The 6,646-nt window shown below is 50.2% G+C and overlaps 1 long non-coding RNA gene across 1 annotated transcript; it reads right to left on the bottom strand.

Annotated features, from left to right (window-relative positions):
- Positions 1-572: 572 nt before the first annotated feature.
- On the bottom strand, positions 573-5,759 carry LOC138361274 (uncharacterized). Its single transcript, XR_011226896.1, has 2 exons — positions 4,604-5,759; positions 573-4,524 (listed from the first exon to the last, which is right to left on the bottom strand). It is a non-coding gene; the product is annotated as an uncharacterized lncRNA (long non-coding RNA).
- Between the last annotated feature and the right edge of the window lie 887 nt (positions 5,760-6,646).

Here is a 6,646-nt window from a genome sequence, read left to right as displayed (position 1 = left end):
TTGCCTGGGGTTCTCCCTAAATTATCTATGATCTCTAATTACTCAAGACAAATCATCAATTAGAACAATAACAAACTGAAGCCACAGACAGCATTCTGCCCCCCCCCCCTTTCTTAAATCTAAATCATTGAATATTTTAGATATTAAGTCTAAGTCACTTCACACCCTATCAAGTGCACTATATATATATATATATATATATATATATATATATATATATATATATATATATATATATATATATATATATATATAATATGAAACACTGTACTACAATGCTAAACCTGTATTTAAATACATGGTAGGGGGCTATAACAGAATCTTTGAAATCCACACTAATTTTAATTTTGCCCCGAGGGGCGAGTTTATTGGGCAGCGCCACTCATCTTGTGAGTGAACATACCGCCATAGCAGAATGTACAACACTCCCCAATAGGAAGAAAACCCGCTGGGTTGTTCATCCTGTCACTTGTACCCAGACACAGCTGGGACTTGCTTAACTGTCTCAAGTGAACAGCTCCTCAAACAAGAAGATTAACATTTTCTGATCAGGGGAAGGAAGACACCAAGCCTTGGGGGCGTAATTTTATTGACATGATAAATAATTCTGCAGAAGTAAAACAGGCTTTTAAATAGGACTTAACAAATGTATAACATAGCCGTGGCTAACGCAAAGTACACGAAACATCTTAAATTGTACACCCGTAGTAAAACGTAATCTTATAGCCTAGTAACAAACTCTGCAGAAACCTAATGTCCTAATGTCTAGAATTAGCAGTGAGGCGAATGTAACAAATCTAATACTAAGTATAACAGGACACCAAAGTGAACAACATAACATAAGGGAAACCCTAGCTGGAGAATAATCAGGCGGCAGAAAACATAGTGACTGGGGAAGCCTGATATGTATTTGGAGAAGAAAATAACCCCAGGCCAGAGGCCGAGCCGCCAAGGAAGGAATTACCTGACAAGGTAGGGCTTACTAGTAGAATGTCTGTAAAGTCAAAGTAGTAGCTGCGGACAGCGGAACACTTGGGGACGGGCGCTGCACCCCCCCACCCATCCCCAGTGAAACGGGAGGAAAACGTGAGGAACAACGACTGACGTAGTCAGAACCGTGAGAACTGGCAGCCAGCAGAAAGGGGGAGGAGGGTGGGCGCTTCGTGAATCTTGGACCTGGTCGGGAGAGGGAGTGAGAGCGGGACCTGACTTCCCGCGCCTTTTATGCCACCCAGGCTGGCCGCACCACGCCTGCGGGACGCGATGCGCAATTGTCTCTTCCTTCCCCCGTCAGAAACTCCACCGCCTTTCGTCAAAAGGCAGTGGGCCATTTTCTGATCAGGGGAAGGAAGACACCAAGCCTTGGGGGCGTAATTTTATTGACATGATAAATAATTCTGCAGAAGTAAAACAGGCTTTTAAATAGGACTTAACAAATGTATAACATAGCCGTGGCTAACGCAAAGTACACGAAACATCTTAAATTGTACACCCGTAGTAAAACGTAATCTTATAGCCTAGTAACAAACTCTGCAGAAACCTAATGTCCTAATGTCTAGAATTAGCAGTGAGGCGAATGTAACAAATCTAATACTAAGTATAACAGGACACCAAAGTGAACAACATAACATAAGGGAAACCCTAGCTGGAGAATAATCAGGCGGCAGAAAACATAGTGACTGGGGAAGCCTGATATGTATTTGGAGAAGAAAATAACCCCAGGCCAGAGGCCGAGCCGCCAAGGAAGGAATTACCTGACAAGGTAGGGCTTACTAGTAGAATGTCTGTAAAGTCAAAGTAGTAGCTGCGGACAGCGGAACACTTGGGGACGGGCGCTGCACCCCCACCCCGCAGGCCAGCAGGCCGGACCCCCCCCCCCCGAAGGGCGAGTGCCCGCTGGCCGCGAGGGAAACCTCAGGGAGGCAGAGCAACTACGCTACAAAACTAGGAAGGAAGGAGGACAAACTGGAGGAGCTCGCACATCGCCTCGACTTATGCTCCCTGGCCTTGGCCCGTGGGCGACGGTCGGTGAAGGTGGGGGGCAGGGGCGGCTGTAGCAGCCGCGGCAGGGTCTGCCTCGGTGGTTCCCATGCCCTGAAGGCTTGTGACATGAGAGGGCCCCCGAGCCTGCGCGATGGGCGCCTGCAGCGTCGTCCAATCGTCGGCCGAAAAAGGTGGAGGCTGCGACGCTGTGCCACCCGCCGCTTTGCCGGCAGTGGCCTCTGGGAAGTGTGGTCACCGTGCACATCAGAGCCGCCCGAGGAGGCCCCCGAGGGGGGGAGGCGAAGCGAAGGCCGGCTGCGTCCTCACCCCACTGCGCTGTTGTCCTCACGCGACGTCGCCCGAGCCCTCTTCCGTGTTGCAGTTGCTGCGTGATCCGGCTTCTCGCCACTGCGGAAAATGAAAAAGTAAGCATCGACAGGTCTAACGGGGGAAAACAGGCAGGGAGGCCCAGCTGCCGCACCGGCAACCGTCACATACACAAGTAGACAAAAGCAAGGTAAAGTTAAGTGTCCATAGTGATTGAGAATACCGGACATAGCCAATGCTATCGTAATAAAACCAATGTAATAAACTCTGAGCAGTTAAAATAGATTAAGAGAGTAATATTCATGTATAGATTGAACAGTAATATTCATGGTATAGTTTGGTTATAATAAGACCGTATTACTCATTGTATAGTTTGTTTATATTAAGACAGTATTAATCGTGGTATAGTATAGAAGAATTCAAACAATAATAATCTCAAAAGTAAAAACAAAATTATTTGAGTATCCCACTAGAAATGTACACTGCTTTAACACTGCAACAGTGTTATTAAGTAAATATCGGGCATAACTGGAGCTGGACTATGTAACAAATTAATCTTAGAAACTTAAATAATATAAATAACATAGCGAGGCCAAAACAGTAAGAAAGGCATGAGGCGTAAGCAGTGCTAGAAACAGAGAATAAATAGCGGAGTAAATACAAGACAAACTGAAACTGAACAAGTAAATAGCTTAAGACCGTATTATAATATACTTGTATTTAAGCTGAACAAATAAAAGATATAATATACTTGTATTTAAGCTGAACAAATAAAAGAGTAAACAGTGATAATCATGGATAATTTGGGTAGATTAAAGCAGGACTATACAAGGTATAGGATGGTTAGGTTGAACAGTAATATATGCATGGTATAGTTTGGATAGATTAAAATTGTAAAGTTCATGGGATAGATTGGTTAATTAAACAGTACTTATTCATGGAATAGATGGTCTAGAGTAAACCAATAATAGTCTCAAAAGTGAAAACAAAATTATTTGCATATCCCACGGTAATGGACACTGCCTTAACGCTGCAACAGGAATAGTAAGTAAATACAAGGCATAACTGAAAGCTGAACAAAGTAATAAAATAATTTAGGGAACTTAAATAAATGATAACATGGCGTAGCTCACCCAAACCGACAGACCGCTCTACGGCATGCGCCTACCCTGGAGGAGTAGAACAGAACAGTGAGAACGGGAGGGGAATAATATATTCTAATAATAGAATAAGACCGTAATATAATGTACTTGCATATAAGCTGAACAAATAAAAGAAACAGTGGTAATCATGGGAAGATTTGGTAGCTTAAAGCGGGATTAATCAAGGGATAGGATGGAAGGTTAAACAGTAATGTGCATGGTATGGTTTGGATAGCGTAAAACTGTAATGTTCAAGGGATGGAATGGTTATTAAAACAGTATTAATCAAGGGAGAATGGCTAGCCTAGCAATAATATTCTCAAAAGTGGAACAAAATTAGTTGAGTATCCCACAGCAATGGACACTGCATTAACGCTGCTAGAGGAATAGTAAGTAAATACAAGGCATAACTAAGCTGAACAATGCAATAATTAATTTAGAAACTTAAATAAAAGATAATAACATAACATAGCCCACCCAAGCGGACAGACCGCCCGACGGCATGCGCCTGCGCTGGAGGACAGGACAGGGAAACAGGAGGGAACGTGTACGTGCAGGAACAACAGGCGGCTACCGAGTGGACGAGACGTAAAGGTACAAACGGGCCGGTCTACCCCGACCAGGCCAAACGGCTGGGGCGAACATAACGTGGGACACCGGGGCCAGCAAACACCTGGGGACGAACAAACCGGGATACACCGGCCAGCCCAAACGACTGGGTACGAACAAGCCGGGATACACCGGCCATCCCAGACGACTGGGTACGAACAGATCGGGCTACACCGGGCTACACCATCACCGGATGAGACTGAACATCCGTGTACGAACAAGCCGGGCTCCACCGGCCAGACAAAACGTCTGTGACGAGCAAGCAGGGCTGCGCCAGCCAGACAAACAGCTGAGACGAACAAGCTGGGCTACACCAGCCAGGCAAACGACTGGGACAAACAAGCTGAGCTACACCGACCGGACAAACAACTGGGACGAACACGCTGGGCTTCAACAGCCAGACAAACGACTGGGAAGAACAAGCTGGGTTACACCAGCCAGGCAAACAACTGGGACGAACAGACTGGCTTCAACAGCCAGACGAATGACTGGGACGAACAAGCAGGCTAAACCAGCCAGACAAACGTCTGGGACGAACGAACTGGGCTACACCCGCCAGACAAACGTCTGGGGCGAACGAGCTGGGCTACACCAGCCAGACAAACGTCTGGGACGAACGAGCTGGGCTACACGAGCCAGACAAACGTCTGGGCGAACGAGCTGGGCTACACCAGCCAGACAAACGTCTGGGGCGAACGAGCTGGGCTACACCAGCCAGACAAACGTCTGGGACGAACGAGCTGGGCTACACCAGCCAGACAAACGTCTGGGGCGAATCGAGCTGGGCTACACCAGCCAGACAAACGTCTGGGGCGAAACGAGCTGGGCTACACCAGCCAGACAAACGTCTGGGCGAACGAGCTGGGCTACACCAGCCAGACAAACGTCTGGGCAAACGAGCTGGGCTACACCAGCCAGACAAACGTCTGGGGCGAACAAGCTGGCCTACTCCGGCCAGACAACAACTGGGACGAACAAGCTGGGCTACACCAAGCGGCCAAATGTCTAGGGACGAACAGGCTGGGCTACACCAGCCAGACAGACGTCTAGTACGAACAAGCTGGGCTACACCAGCCAGACAAACGTCTAGGGACGAATACGCTGGGCAACACCAGCCAGACAAACTTCTAGGACAAACAGGCTGGGCTACACCAGCCAGACAAACTTCTAGGACAAACAGGCTGGGCTACACCAGCCAGACAAACGTCTAGGACGAACAGGCTGGGCTACACCAGCCAGACGAACGTCTAGGTCGAACAGGCTGGACTACACCAGCCAGACAAACGTCTAGGACGAACAGGCTGGGTTACACCAGCCAGACAAACTACAGGGACAAACAGGCTGTGCTACACCAGCCAGACTAACGTCTAGGAACGAACAGGCTGATCTACCCCAGCCAGGCAAAACGCCTAGATACGGACAAAACGAGCAACACCGGACGGACAAACAACTGGGACGAACAAGCAGGGCATCACCGTCCAGACAAACATCAGAAGAACATGCCGGACGACACCGGCTGACGCAAGTCAGCCAATAACAAGAAAGTGTTGGGCCTACCCACCGGGGCACCGCCGCCACAAGGGCGTCTCCTGCCCGAGGGCGAAAAGGGAGAAGGACAGGAAGGAAGCGAACACAGCCCAAGGCAAGCGCTCCTGGAGCTCCATGCCACGTGGGTGATGCCGTCCTTGGCATGGGCCCCTAGGGACAAAGACAACTAAAAACCCGGCCAGGAGGCGTCGCCACCAGGGTGACGCCAGGACGCTCGCAGGGAACCTGGCCGGTCACGCACGTCCAAGTGCATCACGAACCCTGGCCCCTAGGGCCAAGCCAAGAGGGCGCAACAAACCAGGTTCCGGGGAAAACGCCTGGGACGGGGAAGGAAACGAAGGGCATCCTTGGGGCGAGTGCTTCACCGAGCTCAAAGCCACGTGGGCGCCGCCTACCGGGCTTGGGCCCCAGGGCTCAGAACCCCGGAAACCGCCGCGTGGCGTTGCCACAGAGGGCGATGCCAGACCACAGAAGGAGCCTGGCCGCGCACGCACGGCCAGGCGCGGGCGAAACATGGCCCCTAGGGCAAGCCTAGGGGCACAGCAAACCGGGGAGGGCACACCTGGGACGAATGGTCCACCGAGCACGCAATAGGGCCGGGCCCCAGGGCACAGGACCACCGAAACCAGGCCACATGAAGTCGCCGCAGATAACCAGCGCACCAGTCCCGACCTGGAGGAACGCCAGCAACCCCAGGGAGGCAAGCAGGCGGAAGGCCCTAGGGAACTAGCTAAGCGGAACGAACGGGCCGCGAGGGACGGCGCAAACACACGCCAGCACTGGGGGTAGTCCTGACTAACTTGTACAGGAAACTCTCTTACCTTAGGGTTTGCTGGGTAGGGCAGGGGGCCCCTGCGGTACCGGCCTGGGATGTGGAAGGCCCCAAAGGATCGGAGAATATCAGTTGTGGGACCATAGTAGCGGAGAGGGAGTCCGATTGCTTGAGAAATCCCGTGTACACAGTAAACAAAACGTAGAAGTGGTAAGGGTACTGGCCCACGTGTCGATGAGGCGTGGTGCTGAGCGTGGAGCCGCTT

This window comes from Procambarus clarkii, unplaced genomic scaffold (genome assembly GCF_040958095.1).
Source record: "Procambarus clarkii isolate CNS0578487 unplaced genomic scaffold, FALCON_Pclarkii_2.0 HiC_scaffold_272, whole genome shotgun sequence".
NCBI lineage: Eukaryota > Metazoa > Arthropoda > Malacostraca > Decapoda > Cambaridae > Procambarus > Procambarus clarkii.
The sequence above is the reverse complement of the archived record's forward strand: the minus strand, read 5'-3'. Positions and strand labels throughout refer to the sequence as shown.